Raw genomic sequence first — 22,864 nt, 5'->3', positions numbered from 1 at the left:
ACTTGACCAAATAAAAATCTAGCCTTTTCCCAATTTTAAGTCTTGGCAGATTTTAACAACTTAGCACAAGTCAAGCAATCAACCTACACATGCAAGTCTAAGAATATAGGAGCGGAATGTAAATCATTTGCATATGAAGGTAAAGGGAGGAGTTTAAAGGGAGCAAACGCAATGTAGACACGAAGATTTTTGGCATGGTTCAGATAGGTGGTGCTATCGTACATCCACGTTGATGGAGACTTCAACCCACGAATGGTAACAGTTGCGCAAGTCCACGGAGGGCTCCACCCACGAACGGTCCACGAAGAAGCAACCTTGTCTATCCCACCATGGCCATCGCCCACGAAGGACTTGCCTCACTTGGGTAGATCTTCACGAAGCAGGCGATCTCCTTGCCCTTACAAACTCCTTGGTTCAACTCCACAATCTTGTCGGACACTCCCAAGTGATACCTAACCAATCTAGGAGACACCACTCTCCAAAAGGTAATAGATGGTGTGTTGATGATGAACTCCTTGCTCTTGTGCCTCAAATGATAGTGTCCCCAACACTCAACTCTCTCTCACAGATTTGGATTTGGTGGAAAGATGATTTGAGTGGAAATCAACTTGGGGAAGGTTAGAGATCAAGACTCTTGTGGTTGGAATGGAATATCTTGGTCTCAACACATGAGTAGGTGGTTCTCTCTCAGAAAATGTATGCTGGAAGTGTAGGCATGTTCTGATGGCTCTCTCCACGAATGAAGAGTGGGTGGAGGGGTATATATAGCCTCCACACAAAATCTAGCCGTTACACACAATTTACCAAACTCGGTGGGACCGAATCATGAAACTCGGTCAGACCGATTTAGTTCAAAATGTGAATGTTAGGCTTTTCGGTGGGACCGACATGTCAACTCGGTGCGACCGATTTCATTAGGGTTAGGGCATAAGGTAATCTCGGTGAGACCGATCACATAAACTCGGTAAGACCGATTTCTGTAATAGGCAAACAGAGAGTTGGTCAGGCAAACTCGGTGGGACCGAATTGCTCATTTCGGTGAGACCAAAATGTTATGAAAGGGAAACAGAGAGTTTGCATTGTGAACTCGATGGGACCGATCGCTCATCTCGGTTATACCGAAACGTTATGAAGGGAAATAGAGAGTTTGCAATCCCATCTCGATGAGACCGAGATCCCTATCGGTGAGACCGAATTGATTAGGGTTTCTGGCTATGGCTATGTCAAATGAGCTCGGTGGCACCGGATAGATCAAATCGGTGGGGTCAAGTTTGACTTTTGGTTTGGGACATAAGTGGACATGAGAAAGTGGTTGAGGGCTTTTGGAGCATCTCACTAAGAATTTTGAGCAAGCAAGCCATTAAGAAACACCTCATCCCCTTCTAATAGTATTGGCTTTTCCTATGGACTCAATGTGATCTTGGATCACTAAAATGAAAATGTAGAGTCTTGAGCGTGAGCCAATATGTGTCCTTAGCATTTTGAGGGGTCCACATTCCTAGTCCATGCCATGCCAATCATTGAACTTTCTGAAATGATCACCTTGAAAGAGCATTAGTTCAATGAGCTATATGTTGTCAGGAATTACCAAAAGCACCCAGGGATAGTTGCACTTTCAATCTCCACCTTTTTGGTAATTGATGACAACATATAGATCAAAACTTCAACAAATGATAATAAGATTGAAATGCATCGTCGCTTTGAGAAGTATGTGATAAGTAAGAGCTCCCCCTAAATTTGTGCATTATTTAAAATTTGCTTTTGAATGCAAATGCACAATCAATTAGGATCATGGGTTACTCTTCCATGTCACATACATCCTGGTGGAGCGCTCAAAATGATAGAGAGGAAAAGCATGCGCTCATCACCAAGGCAAAGTGAATGATCATATAAGAGATATAAAAGATAACATCATTCAACCATAAGCATTAACGTAGGATATGATCAAACACATGATCATACAAGTATCTCACACACATAGACATAAAGTATCATCAAAGCAAGCACACAAATAAGTATCAACCAAATAGCAAAGAAGGCAAAATAAGCAAAGCTCTCTCTGTCTCGAAGCCCTATGATCTATACACTTTCTCCCCCTTTGGCAACAAGTTACCAAAAATCTCAAAAATGCATAGTGCTATGCGTCTCTCTAGGCTTGATCTTTGAGAGGAGGCGTTGAGAGGACTCCAAGGATGAATGCATCTGTTGAAGTTGTTGGAGATGGTGGAGTGGCAACTAGAGGTGGCACTAATGCTGTGGCTGCAGGTGCTGACCTAGTAGCTCTAGTGTCAGTCATTGGCACTGCAGGAGATCTCTGACCTCTTGGCACTCCCTGAAAGGCATCTGTGGTAGCCTGCCCTTTCCTCTCCTTAGCTTCTTCCCGGAGTTGCCCAACTGCTGTCTGCATCTCTATCACCTTCAGATCAAGATCATAGACTTAGTCTCAATGATCCTCTCCAGGCTCTCTTGGTTCTGAATCAGGGTGGCCAAGCCCTTCTCAATCCTCAAGGTGGCTTGAATCAGATATCCAAGTTGATCTTGATTAGTTTTTAGAAACACTTGAGATGCTTCTTCAACACTTGGCATCTTTGCAGCTTTCTCAGCCTTTGCTTTCTCTCTCTTTTCTTGAGCCTCAACAGATGTTGGATCTTCAGCATTCATGACAATAGTGTTGTCCTCAAAATCTGGTCTCAAAGGTAGATTCTCCTTATCTAACAAGTAGGTGCCTGTGCCCATCTTGGAGTTGATGAACATCTGAATATGTGGAGCATACACACATGACCTCTTTTGATCTGCAGCTGTCCTCTTGATTGTTTCCATAATCAGGCTCATGAATTTGAATTTTTGGGGCACATCAAACAACTGCAGCAAGTTGATGGAATGGACTCTGATCATCTTGTGATCTCCAGATTGGGGCAACAAGGTATACCTCAAGATGGTGTTAATTGTGGCCAAACCAGATAACAGATAATGAACAGAGCCTAGCTTATGAGTTTCCAGGGCTTTATCAGGAATCTCCTTGTACATATTTTCCATTGAGTTGTGATCCTTCTTCTTATTCGCATAGACATCCAAGTCATCCTCATGCTCTTTAGGGGCATTGATCAATTTGTCTCACTCAGCAACTATTGACTGGTACCTTGTACCCTCAGACATCCAAACAATTCTACCATCAGGATGGAAATGAGCTGTAGAATAGAATTGCATAATGAGCTCATCATTCCACTTGGTGAGTTTCTGACCCACAAAAGTGTCTACTCCACATGATCTGAAACTTTCATGCACTCCTGAAAGTGGTCTTCATTGTCATCAACGTATTCCCAATCTTCCCACTTCATATCACAAACAATGGGCTTCTTGTCAAGCAAGATGGTCTCATAGAAGTCTTGCTGCTCTTTGGTGTGGAACCTGTAATCAACAGCAGTCCTTCTTCTCACAGCATATGGGTCAGATTGTCTCCATAGTCTGAGACCTGCATCCTTCCTGATGTTCATGTCTTCTACCATTGGATGACTATCATCATGGCCAGGAATCTTGGGATTGAGCTTCCTAAGCACTTGGGCTTCAGCATCTTCTTCATCAATCTCAGGCACTGGGGCCTTGTTCTTTTTAGCAGCTGGAATATTGCTTGTGCTCCTCTTGGGTGTAGTCTTTGGAGCTGGAGCAGAAGCTTTGGGAGTTGTCTTGGGCTTAGAAGGGGCAGCCACAGACTTGATGGCATCTCCCATCATCTTTTGAGACTTTGATGCTGGTGCATCATCTTCTTCCTCAGCTGGATCTGCCATCATAGAGGATCTTCCAATGACTTTGGCCATAGTTTTCTTGACCCTTTCTTTCCTCTTCTTGTCTTCACCAGCAACCTCTTTAGTTGACTTGGAAGTCTCAAGAGTAGAGGCTCTAGCCTTTGACATGGACACTCTCCTTGCAGGTGCCTTCTTGTTCAAACCAGGCTTAGTTGCAGCAGTAGCAGCATATTCCTTTTTCAGCACCTTCTTCTTGGAACTCACTTCCTCCTCGGCAGCAACATAATCCTCATCTTCGGAGTCAGAATTTCTCTTCTTCCTTGTCCTTGTAGCTGCTTTGGGCAAGTTTCTTGGGGTGCTCCTGCTACCCTCATCATAGCTTCTAGAGGGACTAGTGCCCTCACTTAGGTTCATCTGCTCTTCTGACTTATTCTAGCTATCACTCTGATCTGACATTCTGATAAAGCAAACTTACAGTTGACCCTATGAATAGTTATAGATGAGATAGAGTGGATGAGCATCACAAAGTGCAGAGTTTTTGCAAAACAAATGAGTCAAAAACTTAGTTTTAGTTTTCCATAGAAAGCATTTCAGAGCTACCGATTTGTTAAACTCGGTGACACCAAAGCAACTTTTGGAGTCTAAACTAGTGAAATCAGTCAGACCGAGACACACTTCGGTGACCCCGATATTGCTAGGGTTTCACAGAAAGTTGAACTCGGTCACACCGATTTGCAACTTTTGGTCAGACCGAAAAGTGCAAGTGCAATGGCCTAGGCCAAATCGGTGAGACCGATTTCCACAAGTCGGTCGGTCCGAGATGAGTTCGGCGGAAACCTAACCCTAAATTTTCGAATCAAATCTAAACTAAAGGATGTTTTTGCTGGAAAGGATGATTTCATACGTGGTAAGAAACATGGCATTTGCTTTGTGCTAAGAATCGGAGAAAAGAACAACACAAAGGGTCGAACTCATACCCTAACTCGGTGGTGAGTTCGCTACGGCGGCAATGGCGGGGTTGAATTCTGTTGACGACGATGAAGACCAGCGGCAGGAGGTTGCTGGCGACGAGAGGATGATCCGGAGAACCGAGGCAGCAGAGCAGGACACGCGTGGACTGAGAGTTTTGGAGAAATTTCTAACATTTGACCCGTTGGTATATATATCCTGACCCTGTCAGTGTGACCGAGTGGAACAACTCTGTGGCACCGAGATGCAGAATCGCAAGAGGTTACTACAACTCGGTGTGACCGAAAAGTTATAATCAGTTGCACCAAGATTGAAAACCTAGAACAACTCAGTGAACTCGGTCAGACTGAAAAGGATGAATCGGTCAGACTGAAATGCACAGAGAGGTTTTGGAAGTTCAAGTCTATGACGAATCGGGGACTCCAAGTGCTCCTCACACAGAGTGTTCAAACCTGACTTGATGAAGCTTTGTGATGTAGCATGAATAGAGTTTGAGACGAGAAAATCATAGATAGCTAGAGGATGTTCTTAGGCATTCTAGTCCATCCATTTGGCAAAAGAAGAAGAGCCAAACAATCAAAGCAACAAATGGATGTCTTCGAATGAGAAAGATATGCAATCAACATGCTCACACAATAAAATGGCAAATGAAATATGTGACAAAGCATGCACAAACACTCTAGCATCTATCAAGCAATTGGCGATGACTAGGTCATCTATATATGAGTATATTGACTTAGGAGTCAAATGAGAACATTTGATCATAGGTCATACTCATCATTTAAGACAAGTGGGGTTACCACTTTTACATAAAGCATTGTTGTGTTCACACCATTAGAGTTGCTTTAGCTCAATTCTTAGAGTAAAGCACCCCCTAGATGTGATATCCCCCTAAGAGGGATGAACTAACCTTGGGTTTTGTCGATGATGACTTCATGTAGATGTTGAAGATGTGGATGCTCAATGTTGATGTAGATCATTCAGAGCAATCCATTGGAGTGAGTTGCACTTTCAATACCTACAAGGGTTAGTCCCACAAGGAAGAAACAAAGATATCCATGGACATAGAATGAACTTCATACATTATGATGTCCATGAAAGCATTAGGCTACCTTGTCCCTTGTCTTACCAACAAGAGGGTTTGTGACTCCTTGAACTAGTGCAAGATGTGGAAGTTGTTTGCACTTGTTCTCGCCAAAATGATATGAGTGAAGTATGTTGGCGGAGTCACCCTCAAGAACTCTCTGGTTCTTCTTCTTCGGGATCCACATCAACTTGATGGGAATCCTTGGAGTTGTAGTCGTACTTGATGAAGTAGAACTTGATTTAGTATTGGGAACCCACTTGACCAAGGCCTTGGGAGCTTCTTCAAATGCATCAATCTCCTCTTGAAGCTTGTCCTTGCCTTTTTGCTTGTGGTCTTGTCCTTGCCTTCAAATGCATCAATGTCCCCTTGAAGGAAGTAGGATCATACTTCTCTTGTAGAGGAACAAACTTCCTCTTGGGTTATTGATCTTCTTCCCACTAAACTCCATTGGCATTGAACTTTCATTCAAAACCTACACCTTGATTCTCCCGGTGCCTTCCTTGCTTGCGTACAATTTCCTCAAATTGCTTACTTCTGGCAAGGCTCTTGTAAACACTTTCTCTATAGTTCCCTTCAATAAGCTATTTTATCTCTCAAGTGTAACTTGGCTAAGAGAATCATTAGTGGAATCAAGAGAACTACTAGAAGCAACAATATTGGATTTAACATGATTATTGTTACTACTAGAAGAAGAATCTTTCTTATTCTTGTTGCTAGATTTAACTTGTGGCATGTAAGTAGACAAGAGTAAATGCTTGGCAATGTAAGAAGAACTTTTCTTGCAAAGATCATCATTGATTTCTTTTAAGAACCCATGCTCTTGCTCAAGGTTGAGTTTTTCAAAGCATAGCTTCTCATGAGTCTTTAAAAGCCCTTGATGATCTTCCAAGGTAGTTTCATGAGCTAACTTAAGAGTGTTTAGTTCTTTAGTTAGACGCTCAATCTCCTTCTTATCATCATCATTTGTTTTATCTTGATTAGCATGATTTATAGCAATTTCATCATAGTTTTCATCACCAGAGTTGTCAACAAGTAAATCATCATCACCTAACAAATCATCTTCGTCACTATTGAAATCAACATACTCGGGGTGTGATACCTTTGGGCCTTTAGCCATGAAGCATCTTCCAATTCCTTCATTTGGTGAGTCAAATATGTCGTAGGAGTTGGTTGACACAAGTGCTAGACCGGCAACACCTTCATCTTGAGTATATTCGGAGTTGGAGTGATAACTTCTCTCGGAGTTATGGTCGGAGTCGGAGCCGGATACCCATTCACCAACGCGAGCTTGATGTCTTCATTTTGTGTTGGTGTACAAAAGTAGGGGATCTTCTTTTGACCCCTTTACCTTTGCACGGGCAGTCAGAGCCGCGCGCCACGGCCACACTTAGTAGAACAGAGGAGGCAAGCCAGAGAAAAGCCGAAGCGTGAGACAACCAAGGCAATGCCAAGACCAGAAGCGTAGGAGAGCAAGAGGGCGAGGCAGACTCCCTCAGTAAGATCCTTGCCGAGGCAGCCTCCGCAGCCCCGGCAAGAGCCTTGCCGGGGCAACTTTCCCGATGCTAGCGGAGCAAGCCACCCTTGAGCCCACGGGCTCCAACCCAACCAACTACATTGGAACCAAGGCTCGGGAGGCACCTCTGTGGTGGCATGCAAATCTTAGTCAAGATCATACACATACGAGATCAGATGAGGAATAGAAGACGGCGACCCTCGGCGGGATCCTAGCCGAGGAAACCCACGAGACCCCCGGAAAGACCCTTGTCGGGGATGACTGCGGCACCACAGCAAGACCCTTGTTGGGCCTCGGCAAGGCCCATACCGAGGGCATCAGCAGGGCCACTACCAGGCCTGCGCCAGCCAAGACTCCACCACCGTCCCCAAGCAGCTGCTAACTCAACTAGCTGGGGAAAGCACCTGCGTGGCGATGGGCGGCCTCTACACTGACTCGGCAAGCACCTGGCGGCATGCGACCCTTCATGAAGGCTCCACCACCGCGCCAACCCAGCAGCCAGCCAACGTGGCGCTACGATGCCTCGTCAGCTCGGACGCGTGTCGAGGCCAGGCGAGGCGGTGACGGCTGGGACGTGCTTCCTCACCACCCCCGATAAAGCAAGGGGGCACGTCGGCAGTGCATTAAATGCGTTTGTCCGACGGGGCCAGAGGACAGACTCATCCACTGTAGACCTTTCCACCTCGTGTGTGCCACTGTGGCAACCCCTTTTCGTCTATAAAAGGAGGCCCGGGGCGTCCAGGAGAGGGATTCGGCTCTTTTGGGCAAGTTGCACCCCGTAGCTAGCTCAAGAACACAGGAACACTCAAATACATCCACCAAAGCAGGACTAGGGTATTACGCATCTCCGTGGCCCGAACGTCGGTAAACAATTCGTGTGCTTCCTATCAAACCCGCTCTTCGCACAACCCCGCGCCCGCCAACCGTAGAAGGGATCCTAGTGACCCCATAGGTGTCGTTTCCACCGACATCTCTGGCGCGCCAGGTAGGGGGCGCAGTTGTGAGAATCTGGTCGGATTGGAGCAGTGGCTTCATCGTGGCCGTCGTTCTAAGGAAGAAGACGACCGAGCTTCGTGGCACCATCTGCGGATGCGGTGGACACCCATGCAATGACAAAAAATCTAAGTCATGCGAAACTTTAAGCAATTTCTTTATATATATATGGTTATTGTCCTCGGAGGTCCTGCCCTGTGTATGGAAAACCTACACGCAAAGGAGCCCTTCCGTGATTGGCAACACCCTTGTTCTATTTCGAGCCCGCTCAACAGCTCAAGCGGCCGCGTCGAGAGTGGCAGGGTAGCCTTCTGCAATTGGCAACCCTCTCGATTCTCACTCGAGTCAAGCTCGACAGTTCGAGCAGCCGCGTTGAGAGCGGTAAGGTGGTTCACCTGGTAGCAAGCATACCCGACAGGCTATTGGGGATCCGTCCTCGAAGCGCCGTGGCCTGGGTTCCACGCCGGCAAGCCTACCCGATTAACGTAGGATGGACATACAAAGGGGGATCAAATAGGACAATAACATGCATCATTTTCAAAAGTACTGCAGAGTTATATTACATCAATTGTTGCTGCGGTTCTAACTAAAGATATAAATTGTCTTGGCCATGAACCTGCAGCGGCAATGAGAAACGGGGTGTCTAATCCCGACGCTGGCCCTCCACCCTCTCGATTACGCCGATGCAGCTGATGATGGGCTTGATACGCTCCTTGAGCGTCACGAGGTCTGCATCCTCCGGCAAGCTCTCGAGCGCGGCGTCGCAGTCGAGGTCGGGGTTCCAGTGCGCCACCTTGGTGAGAACCTTGGTCATGGCATCATGGCAAAGCATCCGGGCCTCATCGGCTAGGGAGGCCGCCCGATTGGAGTGGAGCTGCTCCAGGGCCCCGAGGACGCCCTCGAAGAAGATGGTCAGCTTGGCGTTAGGGCTCGCATTGCGCTCCGGGGTATACCTCACATTTGACATCCCCATGGTAGCCAGCTGCGTGGGGATCCTGCCGGCGACGCCTTCGAGACACCCGATCTAGCGGTTCTCGCCTTCCACAAAATCCTTGTGGTTGGCGGCTTCGTTCTTCCGCAGCTGCTTCTCGGTCTCCAGGTCCTTGGCCAGGGCCTCCTCCCGAGCCTTGCCCTCTGACAGCATCCCCTCGAGACCCTCCAGCTTCAGCTTGAGGTCTTTGATGGAGTTGTTGGCCTCAGAGAGCTGCCCAGCCTTGTCGAGGACTGCGCCCTGTGCCTCAACCAGGGCACCGTTGAGCGTGTCCTTCTCCTTGGACAGCTTCAGGACCTGATTCTTCAGCCCGTCCCGCTCCAACTCCAGCTCCTTCACCTTGTCGGTGTGAACCATAGCCTGGGCATCGAGTGCCTCCTTGTGCCTCTGCTCCATCTCCTGGGTCCGCTGCACGACAAGCTTCTCCACCTCCTCGTCCTTGCCGCGGAGTGTTGCGGCAAGCTTTTCCTCACGTGCGGCAAGTTCCTCGTCCAGGGAGTTCAACACGGCCTGATGCTGGGCTCGAGTGGCCTCGGCTTCGGCGGCCAGGTTCTTCGTCGTCTCTTGGGCCTTCTCGATGTCGGCCCGCTCCATGGTGAGCTCCACCTCGTGGTTGGCCAGCTCGCCCTGGGCGGCCTTCAGCTCCTCGCAAGCTTGGCGGAACCAAGTTTGCGCCTCAGCGATGCGTCCCTTGAGGTCTGCCTCCGCCTTGTCCACCGTTGCCATCCTAGACTTGGCCTTGTCCAGGCGGGCATGGTGGAGCGCCTGGAGCTTCCGAAAGCTGGCGCCCATGGCCTGGACAAGCCGCTCCTCCTGAGAACCATCACCACCGGCGCTTGGCTCATCGACGACCTCGAGCTCGGCGGCGGCAAGCACCTCCTCGTCGAACACCTCTCCCTCGATGGGCGCCCTGGAGTTCGATGCCCCTGGAAGGTGGACGAAAAGGTCTTTGCTCACCCTCAGATACCTGCCGGAGCCAGAGGTAGCGGAGGAGGAAGGCTGGTCATCAGCCACCTCCTCATCGGCAGCGGGCTTGCCGTCTCCCCGACAGGTCCCTTGCCGCCCTCCTTGGCAGTAGCCTTGCCGGGCTCCCCGGCAGGCCCCTTGGCGGCGTCCTCAGCAGCGCCCTTGGCGGCCTCCTTGGCGGCCATCTTCTCGGCCTTCGCCTTGGGGGCCTTGGGACGTCCACGATGACGGTGTCTATATCCTCCTGGTCCACCGATGGAGGATCTGGATATTGAGAAGGGGATGAAAAGAAGCCGAGACCAAGATTCAGAAAGAATAGAAAAAGAAAAGCGATGGAAGGCGAGTGGCTTACCCGTGTCGGGCTGGAAAGAAGAGGCCCCCTCCCCGCCAATATCTGGCGCCGAGGTATGGCTACCAGTGCCCAAGCTTGCCTCCTCCTCCTCCTCCGTGTGCATGGGCTCGGTGCTTGGCGCCCTTGCCGGGGACGCCCCTCGGGGCGGCGTGGTTGACGGAGGCGGCGTGTTGGGGGTAGCCCTCAGAGGCTCCTCCTGCTGCTGTCCTCCTCCTATGATCATGACAAAGTTAGCACCAAGGATCGTACCCCTGACACACGTTGACGAGGGGCGGATGATGGGCTTACGCTGGGGGCTGTGTCGGGGGCTGCTGTCGGGGCTACTCACCACCACCAGTGGCGCGTCAGAAGTGCCTGGCGGGGGCTGGCCGCCCATCGAAGACCTGGCCCTCTTCACCCTCTAGGCCAGTGTCTCCGTATCCCTGCCAAGATGAAGACAAGTCAAGAAAAGAAGCACGGTCCGGAGGGACAGAGATGACAAAAGTCGAGGCACTTACTCATCCTTCGCTTCTTCTTCTGCTGCCTTCCTTGTCCTCCTCGGGCTAAGAGACCCGAGATCAAAGAAGACCTTCGTGTCGTCACCTGCAGGAGGATGGGAAGCAGGTGGAGTTGGGGAACGCTTGGACGAAGAAGAGGCAGATGCTTTCTTCTTCGCCGCCGCGACCTTCACCAATTTCTTCGCCGCCGTGACCCTCGTTTGGCGCGCAGACATTTTCTGGGCATGCCGGGGTTGCACGGCCCTGCCGGGCCGAACCGGCTCACCAGAGCTAGCCCGCCGCAGGACTCGCCCTTTCCCCGTGGCTGGGGGCTCGACAGCTTCAGCCTCCTCCTCGGACGGCTCGTCGTCGTCGTCTTCAACGAGAGGGCCCCCGGTGCCGGCGCTGCTGACCTCCCCAGCGGACTCCGCCCACTGGGCGAGCTCCTTCTCCTCTCGATCGCCGCGGCTTTGTCCTCCACGCCGCTAGCGCTACCGGCCTCCTTGGCGAGCTCCGCCTCTGCCGCCCTGGCGGCGATGTAGTCCAGCTCTGCCTAGGTGGTGTCCTGGATGAGCCGCGGCTCGTCGTGGATGTACTTCTCCTCCAGGGTGTCAAAAAACTCCTGCACTTGATCCTCCGGCGGCTCGGCCCAATTTGGGACGAGGCCGTGCGCGTTGAACTCCGGCATCATGGCGATGATGTCGCTTCGGCGCGAGTTATTGCTTAGCGGGACCAGCCCCGCCGGCAACCCAAACAAGGGCCCCTTGGTGACCTTGCCGGACCTCTCGGCCTTGCCGTCGCGGTTCACATCAAGCTAGAAGAGCCGCTGGCAGAAGTGAGCATGCGCCAACACTGTGAAGTTGTGGTCGAGGCAGGGGCGAAGCCTCATGATATCGGCCGCATTCGTGAAGAGCCAGGCCGACCTCCCCTTGTTATGCAGCGGAGCGATTCGGCGGCGGATGAAATACGCCCCGATCATCTCAAGGGTGAGCCCGGCCTCGGTGAGGCGAAGAATCCTGGTGGTGGCGACCGTGAGCTTTGCGTCGTCAGCATCGACATTGCTCTAGTCGTTTCCGCGAATCGGCGGCGCCTGGCGAACTTGGCAGAATTCTTGTGGATCCTCCTCCTCAATCCAACACCACCGGCCCCGCCACTCCTCCCACCTCTCCTTCCGAGCACCCTCCGGGTATGTCCCCTTGGACCTCGGGATTCAGGCGACACAATCGGAGATGGCGCCTCCATTCTAGATCCGAGGGAAGAAGTAGTGGCGGAAGAGCGCCGTGTTGGGATGCACCCCGGCGAAACCCTCGTAGAGGTGCGCAAAAAGAGCCATGCATGCCATGGCATTTGGAGTAAAATCCAGAAGGTGGAAGCTATAGGTGTGCATGACGTCATTGAAGAAATCAGAGCAGGGGGGACAGAGGCCGCAGGAGAAGTAATCGACGAAGAATGGGTACAGATTTGGGCTGGCTTCGGCGAAAGCGGCGGGGATGACGCGCGTGGCCGGATGCCCCATCGTCTCGCCCCCGTCTTGCACCCCCACAGGTGTCTGAAGTAGTACCGTAGTTCGACGGTGCTGACCGTCGATGGAAAGTAGGCATGATGCATTCGCCGCACCGCCAACTCGCTCTCCGGCGGCTCCTTCTCCCCGGCGTCCTTGGCCGCCCCCTTGCCTCTGCTGGTTTTGGGCGCCATGGCAGTTGAGGAGTACAAAGGCGCGGAGACGGCAAGAAAGGGCAGAATCTTGAGAAGGAAGAAGGAAGGGACGGCGATTCCGAGATTGGGGAAGACACAGAGGGTAAATGAGCAGCGCGCCCGTGGTCGTTCCTTTTTACGGGGAAGGCGCGAGCCGCCTCTTTACCACGATGTGACGCATGCGTGCGGAAACCGCCCCACGCATGACCCCCACATCACGCACGCCCTTCCACGTCGCGCGTTCAACGCAGGTCGTGGGGAAGCGCAGCAGACAAGAAGTTACTGTGGAAATATCCGCCCACCTGCCCGCGCACCGTTCTGGGCCTAGCCCAACAACGCGGTGCGCTTATGTGTGGCCCAGGCCCGGGAGCTCCCGTCGGTGTACAAAAGTAGGGGCTCTTCTTTTGACCCTTTACCTGTGCACGGGCAGTCAAAGCCGCGCGCCACGGCCACACTTAGCAGGGCAGAGGAGGGAAGCCGGAGAAAAGCCGAAGCGCGAGACAACCAAGGCAACGCCAAGACCTAAAGCGTAGGAGAGAAAGAGGGCGAGGCGGACTCCCTCGGCAAGATCCTTGCTGAGGCAGCCTCCGCAGCCCCGGCAAGAGCCTTGCCGGGGCAACTTGCCTGATGCCAGCGGAGCAAGCCACCCTTGAGCCCATGGGCTCCAACCCAACCAACTACATTGGAACCAAGGCTCGGGAGGCACCTCTGTGGTGGCATGCAAATCTTCGTCAAGATCATAAACATATGAGATCAGATGAGGACCAGAAGACGGCGACCCTCGGCGGGATCCTAGCCGAGGAAACCCACGAGACCCCGGCAAGACCCTTGCCGGGGACGACTGCGACACCATAGCAAGACCCTTGCCGGGCCCCGGCAAGGCACTTACCAAGGGCATCAGCAGGGCCACTACTAGGCCCGCGCCAGCCAAGACACCACCACCATCCCCAAGCAGCTGCTAGCTCAACTAGCTGGGCAGGCACCTGCGTGGCGACGGGTGGCCTCTACACCGACTCGGCAAGCACCTGCGTGGCTACATGCGACCCTTCATGAAGGCTCCACCACCGCGCCAGCCCAGCAACCAGCCAACGTGGCGCTATGACACCTCGTCAGCTCGGACGCATGTCGAGGCGGTGACTGCTGGGACGTGCTTCCTCACCACCCCCGATAAGGCAAGGGGGGCACGTTGGCAGCGCATTAAATGCGTTTGTCCGACGAGGCCAGAGGATAGACTCATCCACTGTAGACCTTTCCACCTCCTGTGTGCCACTATGGCAACCCCTTTTCATCTATAAAAGGAGGCTCGGGGCATCCAGGAGAGGGATTTGGCTCTTTTGGGCAAGTCGCACCCCGTAGCTAGCTCAAGAACACAAGAACACTCAAATACATCCACCAAAGCAGGACTAGGGTATTACGCATCTCCGCGGCCCGAAGCTGGGTAAACGATCCATGTGCTTCATGTCAGACCCGCTCTTCGCACAACCCCGCGCCCGCCTACCGTAGAAGGGATCCCAGTGACCCCATAGGTGTCGTTTGCACCGACATTTTGTGTAGCTCCTTGATGAATTGTCCTTCCTTTCTGAATCCTTGCTTCCCAGAGAGGTTCTTCATTCATAATGATCATCTCTACTCCTTCTCTCTCTTGGAGGCAATTATTCTCTTCTACGTCTCCTTTTGGGTGAATCTTCTCTTCTTTGTAGGGAGCCGTACACTCATTGGAGTAGTGTCCGGGTCTTCCACAATTGTATCAATTACGCTCACGACTAGAAGATTTTTTGTCATTGTAGGACCTTGACTTGGACCTTCTTTTTTTTGCTTCTACTCTTGTAGAACTTGTTGAAATTCTTCACCATTAGGCTCAATTCTTCATTGAAGGCTTGTTTCTCACTTGATGATGTAGGAGCATCACATGAGGCTTTGTAAGCACCACTAGACTTGTTGTGAAGCTCTTCTTTATCCTTGAGTGACATCTCATGAGCAACAATTCTTCCAATTACTTCCATTGGTTTGAGATCTTTGTAATTGGGCATCATTTGGATCAATGTGCACACGGTATCATATTTTCCATCCAAGGCTCTTAGGATCTTCTTGATGACGAATCTATCGGTCATCTCTTCACTTCCTAAGCCGGCAATCTCATTTGTGATGAGAGCAAGCCTAGAGTACATTTCAGCGACACCTTCACCATCCTTCATTTTGAACTTGTCAAGCTGACTTTGAAGCACATCCAATTTGGATTCCTTGACACAGCCAGTACCTTCGTGCATATCAATCAAAGTGTCCCAAATTTCCTTTGCATTCTCAAGATGGCTGATTTTGTTTAATTCTTCGAGGCACAATCCGTTGAAGAGGATATCGCAAGCTTGAGCATTGTATTGCAGCATCTTCAACTCTTCCGCGGTAGCTTCATGGTTCGGTTCTCTCCCATCAAAGAATTCACCTTGCAAGCCAATACACACAATAGCCCAAACGGTGGGGTTATGTCCAAGAATATGCATTTTCATCTTATGCTTCCAACTAGCAAAATTAGTACCATCAAAGTAAGGACCTCTACGATGGTAATTTCCCTTGCTAGATGCCATACTCTCCTAGGTTGTGAAACCAAGGCTATGATCACCAAAGCTATGGAAATCAAGGCAAATGGAGACCAAAGCTTTGATACCACTTGTAGGATCGAAAGTATGTCTAGAGGGGGTGATTAGACTACTCGACCAAATAAAAATTTAGCCTTTTCCCAATTTTAAGTCTTGGCAGATTTTAGCAACTTAGCACAAGTCAAGCGATGAACCTACACATGCAAGTCTAAGAGTATAGCAGCGAAATGTAAATCATTTACATATGAAGGTAAAGAGAGGAGTTTAGAGGGACCAAACACAATGTAGACACGAAGATTTTTGGCGTGGTTCCGATGGGTGGTGCTATCGTACATCCATGTTGATGGAGACTTCAACCCACAAAGGGTGATGGTTGTGCGAGTCCATGGAGGGCTCCACCCACAAAGGGTCCACGAAGAAGCAACCTTGTCTATCCCACCATGGCCATCGGCCATGAAGGATTTGCCTCAATTGGGTAGATCTTCACAAAGTAGGCGATCTCCTTGCCGTTACAAACTCCTTGGTTCAACTCCACAATCTTGTCAGAGGCTCCCAAGTGACACCTAACCAATCTAGGAGACACCACTCTCCAAAAGGTAATAGATGGTGTGTTGATGATGAACTCCTTGCTCTTGTGCTTCGAATGATAGTCTCCCCAATACTCAACTCTCTCTCACGGATTTGGATTTGATGGAAAGATGATTTGCGTGGAAAGCAACTTGGGGAAGGCTAGACATCAAGATTCTTGTGGTTGAAATGGAATATCTTGGTCTCAACCCATGAGTAGGTGGTTCTCTCTCAGAAAATGTATGCTGGATGTGTAGGCACGTTCTGATGCCTCCACACAAAATCTAACCGTTACATACAATTTACCAAACTCGGTGGGACCGAATCATGAAACTCGGTCAGACCGATTTAGTTCAAAATGTGAATGTTAGGCTTTTCGGTGGGACTGAAATGTCAACTTGGTGGGACCAATTTCATTAGGGTTAGGGCATAACGTAATCTCGGTGAGACCGATCACATAAACTCGGTAAGACTGATTTCTGTAATAGGCAAACAAAGAGTTGGTCAGGCAAACTCGGTGGGACCGAATCGCTCATTTCGGCGAGATCGAAATGATATGAAAGGGAAACTAAGAGTTTGCATTGCGAACTCGGTGGGACCGATCACTCATCTTGGTTGGACCAAAACGTTATGAAGGGAAATAGAGAGTTTGCAATCCCATCTCGGTGAGACCGAACTGATTAGGGTTTCTGGCTATGGCTATGTCAAATGAACTCGGTGGCGCCAGATAGATCAAATCGATGGGGCTGAGTTTGAATTTTGGTTTGGGACATAAGTGGATATGAGAAAGTGGTTGAGGGCTTTTGGAGCATATCACCAAGCATTTTGAGCAAGCAAGCCATTAAGCAACACCTCATCCCCTTTTAATTGTATTGGCTTTTACTATGGACTCGATGTGATCTTGGACCACTAAAATCAAAATGTAGAGTCTTGAGCCTGAGCCAATATGTGTCCTTGTCATTTTGAGGGGTCCACATTCCTAGTCCATGCCATGCCAATCATTGAACTTTCTGAAATGATCACCTTGAAAGAGCATTAGTTCAATGAGCTATATGTTGTTAGGAATTACCAAAACCACCCAGGGATAGTTGCACTTTCAATAACTGTATTGCAATAAACATGATCAAATCACATTCATGCTCAACACAAACACGAGATAACATTATTTAGGTTCAATACTAATCCCAAAGGTAGAGGGAGTGTGCGATGGTGATCATATCAACCTTGGAATCACTTCCAACACACATCTTCACCTCGCCCTTAACTAGTCTCTGTTTATTCTGCAACTCCTGTTTCGAGTTACTAATCTTAGCAACTGAACCGGTATCAAATACCCAGGGGCTACTATTAATACTAGTAAGGTACACATCAATAGGATGTATATCAAATATACTTTTGTTCACTTTGCCATCCTTCTTATCCGCCAAGTATTTGGGGCAGTTCCGATTCCAGTGACCATTTCCTTTGCAGTAGAGGCAGTTTCAGGCTTGGGTCCAGCTTTGGGCTTCTTCATGGGAGCGGCAACTTGATTGCCATTATTATTGAAGTTCCCTCTCTTTCCCTTGCCCTTTTTCTTGAAACTAGTGGTCTTGTTAACCATCAACACTTGATGCTCTTTCTAGATTTCTACCATCGCCTATTTTAGCATCGCGAAGAGCTTGAGAATCATTTTCATCATCCCTTGCATATTATAGTTCATCACGAAATTCTAGTAGCTAGGTGATAGTGACTAGAGAACTTTGTCAATCACTATCTTATTTGAAATATTAACTCCCACTTGACTCAAGCTATTGTAGTACCCAGACATTATGAGCACATGCTCACTTCTTGAGCTATTCTCCTCCATCTTGTAGGCAAAATACTTGTCAGAGGTCTCATACCTCTCGACACAGGCATGAGTCTGAAATACCAATTTCATCTCTTGGAACATCTCCTATGCTCTGTGATGTTCAAAACGTTTTTGAAGTCCTGGTTCTAAGTTGTAAAGCATGGCGCACTAAACTATTAAGTAGTCATCACATCGAGCTTGCCAAACGTTCATAACGTCCGCATCTGCTCCTGCAATAGGTCTGTCACCTAGCGGTGCATCAAGGACACAATTCTTCTGTGCAGCAATGAGGATAATCCTCAGATCACGAACCCAGTCCGTATAATTGCTACTACCATCTTTCAACTTATTTTTCTCTAGGAAAATATCAAAAATAGGGGAGCTATATTGCGAGCTATTGATCTACAACATAGATATGCAAAAACTATTAAGACAAAGTTCATGATAAATTTGTGTTCAATTAATCTAATTACTAATGAACTCCCACTTAAAGTAACATCCCTCAAGTTATTTAAGTGATACATGATCCAAATCAACTAACCATGTCTGATCATCATGTGAGATTGGGTAGTCATCAATGGTGAACATCTCTATGTTGACCATATCTACTATATGACTCATGTTCGACCTTTTGGTCCCCAATGTTCCGAGACCATGTCTATACATGCTAGGCTCGTCAAGTTTAACCCAAGTATTCTGCATGTGTAAAACTGTCTTACACTCGTTGTATGTGAACATAGAGTTTATCACACCCGATCATCACATGGTCTCTCAAAGCGACGAACTGTAGCAATGGTGCTGATAACCCATAAGTATAGGGGATCGCAACAGTTTTGAGGTTAGAGTATTCAACCCAAATTTATAGATTCGACACAAGGGGAGCCAAAGAATATTTGCAAGTATTAGAAACCGAGTTGTCAATTAAGTCACACCTGGAGATTAATTATCTGCAACAAAGTGATCAGTAGCACAGTAATATGGTAGCTTTGATAGTAGTGGTAGCAGTAACAGTAACAACAACAGTGATAGCAGTGATTTTGTAGCAAGTGTAACAGTAATGATATTAGTAGTAACTTAGCAAGAACAATATGTAGGAAAATCGCAGGCATTGGATCGGCGATTTGTTCGATGATATTCATCATATAACAGTCATAACCTAGGGCGATATGACACTTTCATAAATAAAATGTAGGCATGTATTCCGTAAATAGTCATACGTGCTTATAGAAAGAATTTGCATGACATCTTTTGTCCTACCCTCCCGTGGCAGCGGGGTCCTATTGGAAACTAAGGGATATTAAGGCCTCCTTTTAATAAAGAACCGGAACAAAGCTTTAACTGATTGTGAATACATGAAATCCTCAAACTACGATCATCACCGAGAAGTGTCCCGACTATTTTCACTCCAGGGTTGCTGGATCATAACACGTAGTAGGTGACTATAACTTGCAAGATTGGATCTAGAACATAGATATAATGGTGATAACATAAACGGTTCAGATCTGAAATCATGGCACCCGGGGCTAAAGTGACAAGCATTAAGAATAGCAAAGTCATAGCAACATCAATCTCAGAACATAGTGGATACTAGGGATCAAGCCCTAACAAAACTAAGTCGATTACATGATGAATCTCATCCAAATCCTCACCGACCAGTGAGCCTACAAAGGAATTACTCACTCCCGGTGGAGAGCATCATGGAATTGGAGATGGAGGAGGGTTGGTGATGACGAAGATCGTAGACCCCCCCTCTCCGTAGCCCCAAACGGACTCCGGATCTAGACTCCTGATGAAGAACAAGAGGTGACGGCGGCTCCGTATCGTGAAACGAGATAATTCTTCCTCCCTGATTTTTTCTAGAAATATAGGATTTTATAGCGTCGGTTTCAGGGTCTGAGGGGCCACTAGGTGGGGACAACCCACCTGGGCACGCCTGGGGTGGGGTGGGGGGGGGGCAGTGCGCCCTGGTGGGTTGTGCCCACCCAGGTGGCCCCCGGTGGTTCTTGGGTCTAGAAATTCTCTTTGATTGTATAAAAAAATTCCTCGCAAAGTTTCCTTCCAATCCGAGAACTTTTATTTCTGCACAAAAACAACACCATGGTAGTTCTGCTGAAAACAGCGTCAGTCCGGGTTAGTTTCATTCAAATCATGCCAATTAGAGTCCCAAACAAGAGGAAAAGCTTTAGGAAAAGTAGATACAACGGAGATGTATCAACTCCCCCAAGCTTAAGCCTTTGCTTGTCCTCAAGCAATTCAGTTGATAAACTGAAAGTGAAAAAAGAAAAACTTTTACGAACTCTTTTGCTCTTGTTTGCATAAATAAGCTTAGACAGCACCCATGTTTTCAGCCAAGATTATAACTAACCATGTCAACAATAACTCTTAAAAATTATATGAACTCATATCAATGACATAATCAGCTAGCGAGTAATAATAAGATATCTCAAACAACAACATGTGGTCAAAACAACCATGATATAATATGACAATAGTGGTATCTCGCTAGCCCTTTCCGAGACTACAAAACATAAATGCAGAGCACCTCCAAAGTTCAAGAAACGACTAAACATTGTAATTCATGGTAGAAAAGATCCAGTCATGATGCACCCGACATTAGCTACACACAATGTATGAGCGTGACAACAGTGCTCTCAGGTTCTGGCACTTATTTGAGAAGGTGATGACACAACATAAAAGTAAATAGATAGTCCCTTCGCAGAGGGAAGCAGTGATTTGTAGAGGTACCAGAGCTCAAGTTTTTAAAACATAGGTAAATTAAATTTTGAGAGGTGCACCCTTCTTGTTTACTTCGCGACATCGGTTATCATTATCTTCCATGCTAAGCACATTAGTGGCGGTCCGCAAGCGGTAAAGTAAAGGTTATGTCTCCTTAGGAGTTTTTGTTTGATTATTTGTAAGCTCTTTTCTGTTTGAAGTTTGGGACTGGGAATCCCTAATACCGCCCCTTTCTCGTGCAATGACGAGTGAATAAACACTCATCTTGAGATTAATCCGCTTAGCATGGAAGATACCGACTACCTCCTGTCATTCTGTGAATAATCCAGGCACACAGAAAGGATATTTATTTGAAGTTTTTAGAGGTGGCACATGCAAATTTACTTAGGACGGCAGGGTAATACCGCATATAGGTAGGTATGGTGGACTCATCTGGAATAACTTGGGTTCAAGGTTTTTCATGCTCAAGAAGAATTCCCTCTTAGTACAGGCGAAGGCTAGCAAATATGTTGAGAAGTGGCCAGCTAGAGAGCAACAACGGTCATGAACATGCATTATGCATAAGTAACATTGGATACTAGCATGAGTAGGATATGAACACCATGAACATAAATATCATAGAGGCTATGTTGGTTTTGATTCAACTACATGCATGAACATGTGCCAAGTCAAGACACTCGAACATTCATAGGAGGATACCATATCATCATAATATATCACAATCATTTAACGCAATGTTGACATCCAAGATAAAGCATTATCCACTCCTAGCTACTTATGCATGGCATGAAAAACTATAATCTCTAATTGTCATGCCAAACATGTTTGATCATAATAGGCTGAATCATGGATACTAGATTAAACATATTTACAAAAACAGAACAAGTCAAGTTCATACATGTTTCTCTCTGCCATGGCCAGTTCATCAGATATCATCATTATTGCCTTTCACTTGCATGATGGAACAATATGAAAATAATAATAGTGCAAGAGTGCCGTGGACTAAGCTAGAATCTGCAAACATTTTATTCAAAAGGAGAAGACAAGGTAAAATGGGCTCTCTTGTTAGATAAACAATAATGCATATGAGAGCCACTCAACCTTAGGTAAAGGATAATCATGCTGGCATATCTAAACGTTAAAGTGAGTTGCCAAGCGAGTAGCATAAATACCACCATGTATTTTTCCCTTGGATCCGTTAATGTGAAGGCAACAAGCCACAATCGCTCCCAAGCTATAAGTGTTGTCGCCATGAAGTGCGAGACGTAAAACAACAAAGTCCGGAGAACTGAGTGCACCTAATTTCTCTCTAGCAAGCAAACACTTCGCAATGAATAAAGCAAAATAATGCACAACAGGAAAGTGTATGCTAGTGGCAGTGACACTTGACACTCCTCTCTCATCCCCCACAGTTAGAGCATGGCAAAAACCATCAAACTCCGCGAGCCTAGGCTCTACTATACTCCTGTCAGAATAGATCATGCATATGTGACAAAATTCAGTAAGTGGTATCTGACGAGTTTCAGCATATAAATTAAACTCCACCACAGGGGGATTATTCCTAGGAAGAAAATGACAAATTTTGCACAAAGAGATTTGTGAGGAGATGATACTGTTCACATTCAGCTACGATGAAGTCGGTGAGGCAGGCATTAGCAGCATATTGTGCAAACTCTTGAAGGATTCCGACCCCTTCCATGAACGGGTTATGTGGCCATTTGCACGGTCGTACCTCCGCCATTCTCCGGGTATGGAGATCACTATTAGATGACTCCCCAATGACTCCCTTGGAGTTCTTATTGGAAGCAAACTTCCTAAAGACACTCATATTTTTCCTATGAACAAATTTTGAAAAGTTTAGTCCACAATTTTTTTCTCAACAAAACTCAACAAGATTGATAGCAACTACTCATAGGGATACCTAGAGGCCATAGCAAGCATTCAAACTACTTAGAACTCTATGAATTCAACATGGAAGCTCATATACAGCAGCACAAAGAGTAGCTAATTATTCAAAATATAAACCACTAAAGCAAAAACTAATTGGACAAATGGAGGAGTAACATACCAAGCAATAATCCCCCGAAACAGTTTCAGCAACAGAGCTTCAAGCAAAGAGATCAAAATCCGTGGGTTTGAGAGCAAGAACACGATAGAGAGAGAGAGAGAGAGCAATGGTGATTTTTTTCTGGAGGTAGGTGGTGATGTGGGATGAAGAGATAAGTGAGGGGGCCCACGTGGGGACCACAACCCACCAGGGCATGCTTGGGGGTCCTGGCACGCCCAGGGGGGTTGTGCCCACCTGGTGCCCCTCCCTCTGATGTTATTTGCACCAAAAATTCTTAAATATTCAG

The sequence above is a fragment of the Triticum dicoccoides genome, chromosome 2A, assembly GCF_002162155.2.
Source record: "Triticum dicoccoides isolate Atlit2015 ecotype Zavitan chromosome 2A, WEW_v2.0, whole genome shotgun sequence".
Lineage (NCBI taxonomy): Eukaryota > Viridiplantae > Streptophyta > Magnoliopsida > Poales > Poaceae > Triticum > Triticum dicoccoides.
Note: the sequence above shows the minus strand (reverse complement) of the source record.